We start from the raw sequence: 15,450 nt of genomic DNA, 5'->3' as shown, positions 1-15,450 counted from the left end.
AAATGCAAAACATTTACATATTAGCCACATTGCAAAAAGAAGTGAAATAATTTTATTTCAATTTTCTTTCAGAGTTCATATATTCCCTATTTTGGAGGTGGGTGGCACTTTTCATCATGGATTCAGAATATTCTTAGTCATAATATTGATCTGAATTGTTGTCTTTCACAGTTGGTCATTATTACCATATTGTGATTCCTGCATAAAATGATGTCCTGGTTCTACTCACTTCACTTTGCATCGATTGATTCAGGTCTTCCCAGTTTTTCTGAAACTATTCTTATTGTACTTTCTCATAGCCTAAGAGTATTTCATCACAATCAAATGGTGCAAATTGTTCAATCAGTCCTCAAATGGACACCTCTTGTATTTTTAATTCTTTGCTGTCGCAAAAAGAGCTGCTATGAATGTGTTTTGCACATGTAGGCTCTTTTCCTCTTTAAAGTCTTTGGAATATAAATCTCATAGTGGTATAGCTGGATCAAAGGGTATGCACATTTTTATATCCCTTTCATCTGTTCTATAATGACCAGACCAGTTCAAAACTAGCAAAACTGCATTACTGTACCTCTTTTTTCCACATCCCCTTCAGTGTCTGTGATTTTCCTTTTCCATCACCTTAGCCAATCTGATTGCTGTGTAGTGGTATCTCAGATTTGTCTGGATATACATTTCTCTTATTTGGGATCTCTCAATCTCTTTTTAACCATGTACAAAATGCTTCTGATTTCATCATTGCAACAAAACTTCCCTCCCAAAAGTTACCAATGATATTTTAATTGCCAAATCCAATGGCCTTTTTTCTCACTCTTCATTCTTGTTGACCTCCCTAAAGCCACTGACAGTTTTGATCACCATCTTCCATTCAATATTTTCTTTTCTTGAGGTATTTCAGAGAATATTTTCATGTGGTTCTCCTTTTACATAGCTGACTGCTATTTCTCAATCCCTTTTTACTGAATCCTCATCCAGGTCATGCCTTCTAAATATAGGTTCCCCACAGGATTCTGTCTTAGTCCCTCTTCTCTATTCCCTCTATACTCTTTTATTTGGTGATCTCTTCAGTTACCATGGCTTTAATGCCAACTCTATTCTAATGATGCTCAAATCAAATATCACATCACCAACTGCCTTTCAGACAACTTGAATTGCATGTACAATAGACATGTTAAATTCAATATGTCTAAAACTGAACTCATTATATCCCCTCCTCCCAAAACACTTTCTTCTCTCTAAGCTTTTCTCTTCTTTTTTTATTTGAAAAATTTTTCAGTTACATGTAGAAACAATTTTTAATATTTTTTTATTTAGAATTCAAATATTCTCCTTTCTTGCTGTCTACTCCCTGAGTCTATGAATAATCTGATATAGATTATATCTATGTATTCATGTAATACATAGTTCTATACCACTCAAATTATGATAGAAGTCACATATCATTCATATAATTGGAATATCATGAAGGAAATATAGTGGAAGATGGCATTCTTTAATCTGCACGCAGACTCTACCAGTTCCTTCTATGGCTATGGATAGCATTTTTCAGCATGTGTTCCTTGTGGTCATTTTAGAGACTTGTTTTGCTGATAATGATTTAGTCTTCCACAGTTGATCATTGTACAAAATTTCTGTTACTGTATAAAATGCTTTCTAGGTTATGCCCAATTCACTTTGCATCAGTTAATATAGGTCTTTCCAAGTTTTCCTGAACTCATCCTGTTTATCATTCCTTATGGTACAAGAGTATTCTGTTACAACCACAGACCATGACTTGTTCATTCACTCTTCAAGTGATGGACAACCTTTCAGTTTCCAATACTTTGCCATTACAAAAAGAGTTACTACAAATATTTTGCTATTATAGGTCATTTGCCCCTTTATTATTTCTAAGAGCATCATCATTCTACTAATCCCCTAGCCTGGCACAGTAGGTATCATCTTGGCCTTCTAGTTTTCTCTTATTCCTCATTTCACACATTATCCTTAGGCCTGTATATTTGATAGGCAATATATGTCAAATGCACCCCCTCCTTCCTCAAATACCACTTCAACAATGGTGCAGATACTCATTATTTCATGTACATACTATTGCAATAATCTGCTGATGTATCGGTCTACCTCAAGTCTTTCCCAAATGCAGTCTATCTTCCATTCAGCTGCCCAAGTCATTTCTCCAAAATGCAAGGCTGATAATGGTCAAATTGTTGTTGTTCAGTCATTTTCAGGTGTCCAATTTTGTATGACTTCATTTGGTATTCTCTTGTAAAAGATACTAGAATTCTAATTCTGCTCATTTTAAAAATAAGGAGGCAAACAGGTTTAAATGACTTTCCCAGGGTGACACAGCTAGTATCTGAAGCCAGATTTGAATCCAGGAAGATGAGTCTTCCTGACTCCAAACCTGGAATTCAATTCATCATGTCACCCACATGCTTCTTGAATCACATTACCACCTACAGAATAAACTAAATTGGTTCCCTATTATGCACTGGCTTAAATACAAAAATCCTTTCCTTGGTATTTAAAGCCCTTCATTATCCATCAAGCTCTACCTTTCCAACCTTTTTATACCTTACTTCCTACCACAAACACTTGGATCCCATTAACACTGAGCCCTTTGCTGTTCCACTAATAAGAAACTCCATTTAACAGCTCTGGGCATTTTCTGTCACTGTCTCATGCCTGGATTATTCCTCTCCCCTCCTCTCTGCACCTTAGCTTCCTTCAACTCCAAGATAAAATCCCATCTTCTATAGCAAATCAATATTTTAATTCTCTTTCTAGTGTGTCTCTACCCATTCCTCTGAATTCTAGTGCATCTATGTCTTTTAATTATTTCCTATTTATCCTATAGATAGCTTTTTTTTTGCACACATTAGCTTGCTTCTCTCTTTAGACTGTGAATGCATTGAGTCCAGAGGTTTTATTTTTTTTTAAATCTCTTTGTATCCCTGGAACTTAGCATAGTGCCTGGCACTTAGTAGCAACTTAACAAATTCTTATTGACTGAAAGACAAATGAAAACTATAGCCAGAGATTCAGAGCAGAGGAACCTCTCATCCTATAGACAGATTTTCTTTTCTTTTTTTTTTGCCTCAAAAAAACTATCAATGAAATAAGACCATTATTTGACCTTGTTTTTTTTCTTTAATATTGATTAAATGCACGATGATTTTACATTTATTTTCATGGATTACAATCTTCATTGAATCATTATTTGCTTTCATCAGATTCATCTTTCAGAAGCCAATGGTGACTGTCCAGATAACTGTTCTTTATCTTATTGCCTCTCGGGCCTATACACTGGTGGTTTCACATCTATCATTAGTCAGGATTTGAAGCTGATGAAGAATGTTTGGCCCTGAATTGAACAAAAGCTTGAAAGTGAATCAAACTGACCTCATGGAATTTAAATTTTATTTTAAGGACTCCATTACTCTCCAGAGAATTGAGACCTTTTCTCTTACCAGTTTTTTTCATATTATATGCCTTCAGAACAATATATCTTTTGAAGAATTGAAATCGAGGACATCCTAAAGCAATGGAGAGAGAGATACATAGTGAATGAAATCTATAATTAATTTAGAAAATGAGAGTAATTGCTTTCACAAAGCAATGTAAGTCAAGGATTTTATCTAAGAGACAAATGATTGTGGAAAAATTAAAAAGATAAATAAGCCATGTAGCAAGAAGACTAGAAAGCCAACAGGTAGCCTGTCTAGTCCACTTGTATCATTTCAATGTCCTTAAGATGTGAGGAATGAATCCAGATTGTTTAGTTGGTTGAACCAGGTATGATGAAATAAGGATAAGAAATAGACAAAAGCTGATCAATATAAGTAAAGGGAATAATCCCTCTCATAATACTGATCTTTATTGTAGCTCTTGAGATGAAAGAACTGAAAATCTAGAAGGCATGAACTTCATGATTGACTGAGTATCTGACCTTTCCCAATTCCTAATACACAAAGTTATGAGGTTTGGTTCAGATACTGAAATTGGTTGATAAGTAAGGCCTGTATTAACCTCTCTTTGTGATTTATAATTATATATATACATATTTATATATATATATACAGTTCTTAATATGGATATAGCTCATAACACCTCAGAAATTTTATATAAAATTTTAAATTTTCTTTTAAGGTAAGACAGAAATCAAAATGGTCGATTGGTTTGCTATGAGATGGTGGTTTCCCACTAATACAAATTTGTCATTTACAGAAATAGGAACTCTGCTTTTATTGAAAAGGCCAAGGGCGGTTAGCAATAAATATCATTGTTTTTCCTGTATCACAATATTTTTTCTTTTTCATATTTTCTTTGAATCCTAGCAATAGGATGATATGAGAAATACTCATGTATCCAGTTCCTATTTTTCTCTCTCAATTTAAAACTGGGGATTATATCTAAATTCACAAAGGATTCTGGACCAATCCCATATAGTAGATTTCATGTGGAATAGATTTTATTCAATTAACATTGTGTTAAAGTCAATTCTCTTGGTTTCTTTTTTTTCTGTCCTATTTCCTTAGGCCTTTGTGAATCACACAGGATAATAACTGAACTCCAATATGTACACAGAACCAACTTCTCTGTCTCCCAATACACAACACCTGTATTGAACTTTAGATGTTTGACTGATAGTCAAGATGTCTTCCCCTTGAGAATCTTGGGTTTAGATGGCAGGTTTTCCTTTAGGACGGGCCAGGATAAATATGAACAGATGGGAGCCATATGTGTAGGAGCTTTCATGTCCAAAATTACCATTATGAATATATTTTCATAAATAGTCCAGAAGGCCCAAGATCATTTTAAGTTGTGAATGATCTATTTTCTCTTCACTTCTATATTTTACACCGACTGCAAAAGACACATATACACACACATATACAAATATGCATAGGCACAATACAATTTACATGAAAAATAATATTATTTTGTTTTAGGAACCTGATTTTCTTTCTAAAGCTAAAATGTTAGAAATTGGTCTATAATCTCCACATTCATCCAGGACATTAATTATACTAAGATGGGGAACTTTTAATGTGGACATTGCATCTAATATACTTACATTATAATCTACTGCATTGAAGTTATGTGTTAAGACTGTTGCCTGGACACTGGGAGATTAGATTTGCTTAGCATCAGAGTAATAATGTATGATAGAGGAAAAACTTGAATTCACCTCTTCATGACCTAAAAGGTTATGTTCTAGTCTCTTTTTATTACTTATTTATTACTGTTTTTCTCATTAGAATTACTCATATAAACCTGCTCTCAGGTATCTCTGAATGGACAGGGTGCGATAAGAGTGATAAAAGACCAGATCATGGTAGTTACCTACTAACTTAATGAATTCTAGGTTAAAGCACATGTGAAAGTTTTTATAAAAGCCTGGCATTTTCCCCAGAGTTTTTCAATTTGCCAAATTTCCTCTCCATGTGAAATTCTATGCAGTAGGATTTGGGGAATTTATTTATTTCGTGGACACTGAAACACCCTGAGTCTAAGGAAATATCTATTTCTCTCTGTCTCTGTATCTCTCCCTCCCTCCCTCTCTCCCTCCTTCTCTCTCTCTCTCCCTCTCTCTCCCTCCCTCCCTCTCTCTTCTCTCTCTCTCTCTCTCTCTCTCTCTCTCTCTCTCTCTCTCTCTCTCTCTCTCTCTCTCTCTCTCTCTCTCTCTCTCTCTCTCTCTCTATGTTTCCTTAGGTATCAATCTAGTCTCTGATCCAGTATGACAAAGATATTCCTAAAGCAGTAGTGCTGATGCTACTCCTTTGATCAGGATCCAGTAGCTCCCCTGTGACTCTAAAATAAAATACAACCTCTTCTGCCCAACATTTAAAGTCCTTCACAGTATGTCTTCTATCTACTTTACAAACTGACACCAGATTGCTTCCCTTCATGTATTTTAAGTTCCAGATGAACTGGCTGGCTTGGGAGGCACCAACATCTCATGGAAAGGGAGTTGAATTTGGAGTCAGAGTACCTAGATTCACCTATCAGGTTTGCCATTTACTGCCCACGAGAATTTAGGCAACTTGCCTAACTACTCTGAACCCCAGTTCTCTTATCTATAAATTAGGACATTTAGATGGACTCAGAGATTGCTTCTAACTCTAGATTTGTGATCCAAAAATCCCACTTGTTCGTTCCCTTTCTTTAAGTTATGTTGCTTCTCCACTCTCCAGGCTTTGTGCATAAGGTATCCCGCACACATGGAATACAAATATCTAGTTACCTTCAGGGCTCATCTTCACTAGCATCCACTATATGTTGTCCGCCAGTCATTTCAGTCATGTCTGATTCTTCATGACTCCATTTGGGATTTTCTTGACAAAGATATTAGAATGGTTTGACATTTCCTTCTCCAGTTCATTTTGCAGGCAAGTAAACTGAGGCAAATGGGATTGCCTGACTAGCCCAGAGTCACAAGGCTAGTGTATGAAGTCAGAATGACCCTAAGAACCTGAGTCTTTGAGATTCCAAACCCTGTGCTCTCTCCACTCTGCCAACTAGATAACCTCTTGCCACCTACTATAAACATGATGCTTTTCCTGATTCCCTCATTATTGATGGTATCCTCCAACCAAATTATTTTCAAGTATATTTCTATTTCTGGAAAATATCAAACACTTATTAACTTGTGGCTGAGTTACCTCATATAATGAATGGAGTATGACTTTATGGCAGTCTGGGCTTTAGTTGAACTAAAAGGGATAGTGGGGCAGAAGTGATGTAAGGGAATGTACACTAGAAGAGAATGCCAGGTCGGTCTCTATCACTTAGATGTCATGAGCTTAGTTAGATCCTGTTTGTTTCTCTGGATCTTGGTTTCTGCATCATCAAAAACATGAGGTTAGTCCCTTTTTGAGCCCTATCACTCAGGGAGTCTGTGATTATGTCTCTGTAATGTCCTATCCACCGTCTTACTGACCTCAAGAGCTGATTTTTCTAGTCTGTTTCTGTTCCTGGATCCACTCTGAAAAATCTATGCAAGGAAGAAAAATGGAAAATCCAGTGTTGGAATTAAGAATAGTAACATGCTTTTTTCTCTTGCATCTGGGAGAGAAATCTTGCCTGACCTGCTGAAATGAAATGGTTATGTTAGTAAACCAGCATTGTTGTCTTCATTGTTGCTTTTAAGATGAAAGAGACAATGAACTAATTTGGGAGTTGAATTAAAAGTGTTGTTATTACAAAGGAAGAAGCAGCCTGCAAAGAAGTGGTATTTCCCCTGTTAGAGATTGATGTGTTTACATCTACAAAGCTGGGATAACACTCCTGGGCTGCTACTCCCTAATCAGCTCTTCGAGGCCATTTTTTTCAGGGATGAACAAGAAAAGTGTTTATGCAAATTTCTTGGTGACCAATTGAGATATAAAATTGATGGAAACCATCCATTCAGCAATTCTCTCTGCCAGAGGACTCCGTAGCATCCATAATTATCACTCTAAATTTGCAAGTGCGTACCTTAGGATAATCCTAGCCATTCATCATTTCTCCTTGCTATTTCTAAATGAATTCATTTGACAGATTTAATATTTTAGGTTTTGACCCTGTGAAAACAAAATATCACAAGAGCATAGGTTGCAATGAGGACTGGAGGGTCATCTAATTTATTTCACTAGCCTCTGGCAGGAAGCCCCTCAGAAGCCTCAGATAGGCAAAGCAGCATTCACTCCAAGAAACATTAAAGGAAGAATGTCAAGCCTCTTTTACAAAGGATTACAGGGTTTTCAGCCCTCCAAGGACACGAACAAGAGTTGTTTATTTACCATTTTTGACGATAAGAACACCTCATGCAAGGCATTGAGCATAGTAGTCACTTAATAATACACAATTCTTCAGTATATCCTTGATCTTATTGGTGCAAGCATCCTGTCTAAGGATGCACGTCTCATTGCATCCACAGACACCAGTCTTAAGGGACAATGTCCACGTCTCCTTTTAAGTTCTTCACAGTAGGGATTCTTAACATGGCAATTTCTTATGCAGGAAACGCTGTACACTTGTTATCACATAATACACATTTCTATGTTCATCATTTTATGAAAGAAGACACATATCACTTTACTAGAGAAAAACAAATTAATGGAGGAAATAAAATGAAGAATGGCACGCTCTAATCTGCATTCAGACACCATCCCTTCCTTCTATAGTAGTGAAGAGCTTTTTTCATCCTAAATCCCTGGGAGTTGTCCAGGGTCCTTACATTGCTGATAATAGTTAAGTCATGCACAGCTAATTGTCACACTTTACCGTGTTATATATGCATATATATATATATATATATATATACACACACACACACACACATACAGAGAGAAAGAGAGAGAGAAGGAAGAGAGAAAGAGAGAAGAGGGAGACAGAAAGGCAGAGAGAGAGAGAGAGAGAGAGAGAGAGATTGAGGAAGAGAGAAATAGCTTAGTGTATCCCTGATTAATATTAGCAGAATGAGTTATAGGAATGTGAAGGAATACCTATGGATTTGTACATTTAAATTTTCATGTGCACCAGAGAGTGCATTTACATTTAATAATTACCCAGAGAAAGAAGAAGGGGTTGGGAAAAAAGACAAAACATTTATATTGTAGCTTTTTTTTATGCCAGGCATTGTGCTAAATCTTTATAGAAATCTTTTCACATTTTAGTCCTCAAAACAATACTGAGTGGTAGATTAATGCTATTATCTCCATTTTTTGTTATTGTTCATCCATTTTTCAATCATCTCTGTGACCTCATTTGGACTTTTTAAAGCAAAAATACTGGAGGGATTCATCATTTTCTTTTTTAGCTCAGTTTACCGATGAGGTATTGAGGCAATAAAGTTAAATGACTTTCCTAGCATCATACAGCTAGTAAGTATCTGAGAACAGATTTGAACTCAGGAAGATGTGTCTTCCTAAATCCAGGCCTGACACTCTAACCACTAACCTAACCTAACCTAACCTAACCTACTTGCCCATCTTCATTTTACAGCTGAGGAAACTGAAACAAAGAAAGCTGAAGCATCTTGCCCAGGGTTGCATGGCTAATAACTGCAAGAAGTCTGATTTGAACTCAGGTCTATGTGACTTGAGCTAGTCCTAGTGCTTAATTCACCAAATGCACAATTAGCTCAAGATAAAGGTGTTTATTAAGTTGTCATTTTAAGACTACAGCTATAAAGCATATCAACACTCAACATTTGGACTCTCTTTTTTGTTTACATTTCTCTGAGAAGTGAGCTTGAAAAAAAAATATCTTGCCAGTGTTTAGGTCTTCACAGAACTTTTTGCAGCTTCCTCATCATACCACCCTAAGTACATACTTTTCCCTTCCTCCTTTCCAGTACTTACTCTACATATTGTCTTACTGCTTTACAATATAAGGTCCTTTAAGGACAGAAGTTGCTCTTTTTGCTTGTATTTGTACCCCAGGGTTTAACACATCTCCTGTCCTATATTAATCACCTATATTTAGTTACCATCTCTCTCTCTCTCGCTCTGTCTGTCTGTCTGTCTGTCTCTCTCTCCCCTTCCCTTCATCCTTCCCTCCCTCCCTCCCTCCCTCCCTCCCTCCCTCCCTCTCTCTCTCTCTCTCTCTCTCTCTCTCTCTCTCTCTCTCTGTCTCTCTCTCTCTCTCTCTGTCTCTCTCTCTCTCTCTCTCCACCCCTCTCCATCCTTCTCTTCCTCTGCCTCTGTCTCTGCCTGTCTCTGTCTGTCCGTCTGTCTCTCTCTGTCTCTCTGTCTCTCTGTCTCTCTCTCTGTCTCTCTCCCTCCATCTCTCTGTCTTTGTCTCTGTCTCTCTCTTTCTCTATTTTTCCATGAAAATAAGATACAATCTCTAATCGAAATTTCCTCTCTCTTCTAAGCACTAATTTTCCATACTCAACTATATGAACCATGTTCAGCTGCATATGAGACTTATGAATCTCAAATTCCACAGATTTATAACAGAATATATATTTCCCCTGAATATATTGGAAAATTGGAAAGCTGTTCCCACTTATTTATCCATACCATATATTCATGAGTTACAAGTATCCTTTGGATTGCCTACAATTTTAATCCTCAGAAAATTTCATATTCCAGTGTCCATATCCATACATATTAGCAGAACTTTGAATTTGAAGTGACCAGTCTTTGTACTGGTGAGCACTGGGAACATTTGAGACTATTCTATAGTTTTCTGAACATAATCCAACTTTTACTTCTCTCAATTCAATTGCAAGTCCAATTTATTTTCCATTTTCCATTTAAATATCTGATTACTACATATTCTCATTAATTCTATTACTATGTAATTACTATATAATTCTCATTAGAATTTCAGCTCCTTGAGGGCAGGAACTGTCATTCTTTCTGCTTCTAATTGCATTCTCAGCACTTAGCAGAGTGCCCAGAACATAGTGGTTACTTAATCAATGCTTATTGTCTTCTCTTGTTCTCCCATCCAACCCTCTCTGATTGCATCTGATTGGACTTTCTTCTCATAGATCTCTCTTTATCTTCTCCATAAGAACAGGAGGTGATACTTTATAAAACAAATTGCTGAAATCCAAATGAAATCTACCCATATCATTCCCCTTCAACTTCTAGTTTTGCAAACCTTTGAGGAAAAGGAAATAAAGTTATTCTGGCACGGCCAATTCTTGATGAAGATATTCTGGCTCTCTCATCATCACTGTTCCCTTTTTCAGGTGGTCGACAATAATCTTTAATAATTCATTCTTTCTCTTTTATGCCTCAATTGATATGGAAACTCAGGGTGTCATTGAATAGAGATATCTCTGTGCTTGCAATTGTCAAGGAATCTTGTGATCTTAGAAAATTCATGAGACAACCAACATTATTTGACAGTAAAAATTATAGTAAAAATGGGAGCAACTTATGATATCTTTTTGTGTTAGAAAATACCTTCCATATACTGACTCAATGATAACCCTATAAGATATTGTATACATATTATTATCCACAATTTACATATGAGAAAAATGAGGCTTAATGATCCTAAATTACTTACTCAAAGTTAAATACATTTTACCCAGTTCAATAATTCCTTGTTGGCAGACTATGTACTAGGCATTAGGGTCTTGAAGACAAATAAATAAACAAAACAAAGTGGGACAATTAATAGAGTTTTGGACAGGGAGTTAGGAAAACCTGAGTTCAAATCTGACCTCAGAAACATAGTAAATAAGCAACCTTGGGAAAGTCACTTAACTCTGTTTGCCTTAGTTTACTCATATATAAAATGAACTAGAAAAGGAAATGGTCAGCCATTCTAATAACTTTGCCAAGAAAACCCCAAATGGGTTCATGAAGATTCAGACACAACTGAGATGACTGCACAACAAAAAGTCTTGAGAGGAGAATATTAATAATTAGTGTTCAACAAAGATTCCAGGAGAAGAAAATGCCTGAATATTTCTTTTCTGGTATCTAGAGATTCTACTAGGGGGACACAAGGAGAGAGTGTCTTCTAGGTATAAAGGATAGTCAATAAAAGCACAGAAGGGGTATATGGAATAATTGTATGTAGAATTGCCAGTAGCTGACTACGAAGGACAGAAATAAGGACTAAGATTGGAAATTCAAGTGGAAGTTGAATTATCGGGGACTTTAAATACTACTGTGAGGAACTGAAAGTTTTTTCCAATAAGCAATATAAATCATTCAACATTTTGAGTGAGAGAAGAAATGTCAGTTACATTTGTGTTTTGGGAAAATCAATATGGTACATATATGAGCAGCTAGGTGGCCCAACGGATTCCATTGAAATTGTAGTCAGGAATAATTGAGTTCAAATCCTACTTCAGACACTCAATAGTTGTCTGAACTTGGGAAAATGATGTTATATCTCAGCTTCAGCATCTCCATCTCTAAAAGTCAGATGATAATGTTAACTACAACAAGTATTGTTGGGAAGCACCATCTGATAAAGGTCTTCATAGTGATTCTTTTAATAGTCATATTAACAATAGATTAACAATAGATTGAGGATGGGAGATTCTAAAAGAAGGGAACATTTTATGAAGTGATTGCTGTATTCCAGGCAACACATGATGATAAAATGATAGAATAGGGAATTAATGTCAAGCTCTTTTCTCTATCTCATGGAGACAACAAAGGAATAGTTCCAAATTGCCAGCACTTATATAATGCATTAAGTTTTGTAAAGTCTTTTCCAAACATCTCATTTTATCCTCACAGTGATAATGGGCAATAGGTGCTTCCATCTCCCCAATTTTACAAATGAGATATCTAGGAATATAGAGATTAAGTGACTTGACTATGGTTACACAACTAGAAAGTGTCTGAAGCCACATTTATACTCAAAGTCTCCCTTTTACAAAATCTAGCACTCTAGTAACTATGCCATCTAACCACTAATGTGAACCAAATTTCATATAAGTAAATAAATAATAAGGAAATCCAAATTAATATAATGTGACTTGAAGCTAAATATAAAGTTAATAGTTGAGGGGATCTAGAAAAGCTTCAGAAAAGAGCTGATTCCTTTCTTGGCTCTGAAAGAAGATGAGAATTCCACCAGGCTGCCATCTTGGACACACCTGGGTCCCTTTTTTTCAGTCCTTCTATGATATCATTGAACTTTCTTTTTTGAATTGGGAAGTATCCAAACAAACTATCCAAACAAATATATTGTATGTATAACTAATAATATCATCATGGTTACTAATGAGGGTAGTATTAAATGCCTTCAGGGAAAAGATGTTTTAACTTTCTCTCTCCATGTTCTTAGCAGCCAGCATAGGGTCTTAGCCAAAGGCATTTTGGATTTCCTAAATTGATTTCTATTTAAAAAAATGCATTGAGAGGGCAGCTAGGTAGCACATTGGCTAGAGCCCCAGCTCTATGGAATCTTGAGGACCTAGATTCAAATCTGGTCTCAGATATTTCTTAGTTTTGTGACACCAGGCAAGATATTTAATTCTGGTTTACTTAGCCCTTGCCCTTCTGTCTTAGAATTGATACTAAGAAAGCAAGGGTTAACAGTAATAATAATTCAAGACACAGAGAGAGAATCATGCCATGAGAATGCAGCTTTTGGACTGGGTCACACAGTCCCAACTGGACCCATTGAATATTTTCTGCTAGTTCACTCTTGAGTTTTGTAAAGACAGAGATTAAAAAATGGCTGCTTTCCACAAGGCTTTGCCCAAAGCTACCACTCAATATATATTTGTTGATCTGTTGATTGATTCTTCTTGTCACCTGCTTTCAATTCTTCCTCCCAGTGGAATAAAGGGCCACTGTTTGCTTGTATCTTGTTCCTGATATATTTAAGGACTGTTTTTCTATTTCATTTTATGCCTTTGGCAAATTACATCCTATTTTCTGCTTTGACATCCTTGACCTTACTCCTACAAGCCTTAGCAATTTCTTTCTATTCCCTGCTAAACTCGACTTGTTTTCTCTTCTTCGACAGTGCTGTTCTTACTTTGGCCAACTTGTTTTCCTGTCATTTTTGCCCAGGAAGATGATCTCCCTCCTCTCTGGGTGGAAATAAAAAACACCACTAATATTGACATTTTTTGAAAGCATTAATTTCCCTATTGCCATACAATGTCAATCTGCTTCCACAAAGATTTTCCAATGATGACTCATTGCCATGGCTCTCCTAGGGTACATAAAGATTCTGTTGGGACATAGAGAAGAACTATGCTCCATCATCTGTCATTTGTGTATAGGTAAATTCAGAGAGGGTCCTTTATCACCTAAGGGCTGGACACTAGGGACTTGTTTGTTTTTCCCCAAAGCATTCTGGAGAGACTGGGTTCCCACTCGTTTAACGTTTTCAAGTAAAAAGTAGATGATAATAAGAACATTTCAGGCAAAAATGGAAAGTTCTTGTGGGTGTTTATGATGGTTTCAGAGGTCCTGTTTTTATCTGATTTAAACAAAAAATAATTCTGTGAATAAACCTTTTGCTAAAACATTGAGGGAAAGTGACCAGTTTGGTAGAGTCTATTGCAATAGAAATGAAAGAATAGATCCATGAAATGTTGGAGTATTTCACAACCTTAAGGACATTTCAGATCAGGTATAGGCTATAGAGCAAGCATCTTAACTGATGTAGTAAATTCTCATTCAGCCATATTTTAAATTAAAAGAAAATTAAAAGTATTGTCAATAGTAGTATAGAGCAAAAGTTGATTCCTGATTTCATGTTATATTCAAGAATAGGTATAAATTAAGTGAGGCCATAAGGTAGAGTCATGCCATGAGGAATTACAAAATATTCAGCCAACTAAGGGTAGAGAAGGACACACATTGAACTTCCCAGCCTACTTATTGATACTCCTCCATATTAGCTCACTGTTTGACCACTTTGTGAATGGTGACCCCCTAGTACAATGACTTGGTGAACATGGTGCCATTTCCCTCTAACCCCTTTCCTTCCCAGCAAATGCAAGTTTGATGTATCCTCAGGACCCTGAAGATCCTTATATCTGGTACTGCCAAAAGTTGGTGAATATACAAAAATCACACTCTTTCCTCTAGTTCTTTTCTTCATCCCGTCCTTGAATTATAAGAATGATTCCAGGATCTCCACAATGTGGGTGGGTGGGGCATGACTTTCCCCTCACTGGGCTTGAAGATGATGAAGTCATGATCTTCTAGGCAGACTCATAGCTAAGGGGACCATCTGCTCTTAGTGTCTTCTTTCCTTTGGTTCAGAGCCTTGTCAGATCTGCTATATTTGAAAATTCAGGTAACTTGAGAGACAAGACTCAGAGCATGATCAATTGTGACCAATAAATTGGGTCAGTGTGTCTCTTGGTGACCAAAGACTAAACCTAGATATGCCTTCCTTCTGTTGGCCTGACAGTACATAATTTGGAGCTCTCCTGGAAAAGGTAAAGTGATCCTAATTGGTAGACATTTTACTGATGAGTTAGATTCAGAGTCTTAGCTTAGCTCCTCCCCATTTCTTTCTCTTGGGAAGATGTGAGCAATCTCCAAATAAGAGGATTAATTTGGAGACATGCATAGCCTGCAATGCTTTGACTGAATCAATTTGAATTTTATTTAAGTAGGTCAGTTAAGGTTACATAAGTAAGTAATGCAGAAGAAAACATGATTTGTCAGTTGTTTATATGGGTATATAATATGGGTTTTCGGTTTTAAAAGGTTATTACAATAATGGATAATTTGGATATAGGTTTCAAGTGATAATACATGTATTACCCAGTGGAAATTCTTGTCAACTCCAGGAGTGGGGAGGGAAGAGGGGACGGTGAGAAAATAAATTCTCCAACCATGGAAAATATTAATTTTTTTTAAAAAGGTGGTGACCTAAGTGAAATTACAAAGATAGACAATACAAGTTGGAAATTCAATTCACAATTGAATTCAGGGCTGTTGTTGGCTAGTTTGTCTGAACCTCCAACTCTTTGTAACTCCATTTGGGGTTTTCTTGGAAAAGATATTGAGA

Source organism: Monodelphis domestica, chromosome 1, assembly GCF_027887165.1.
Source record: "Monodelphis domestica isolate mMonDom1 chromosome 1, mMonDom1.pri, whole genome shotgun sequence".
In the NCBI taxonomy this organism is placed as follows: Eukaryota; Metazoa; Chordata; class Mammalia; order Didelphimorphia; family Didelphidae; genus Monodelphis; species Monodelphis domestica.
Note: the sequence above shows the minus strand (reverse complement) of the source record.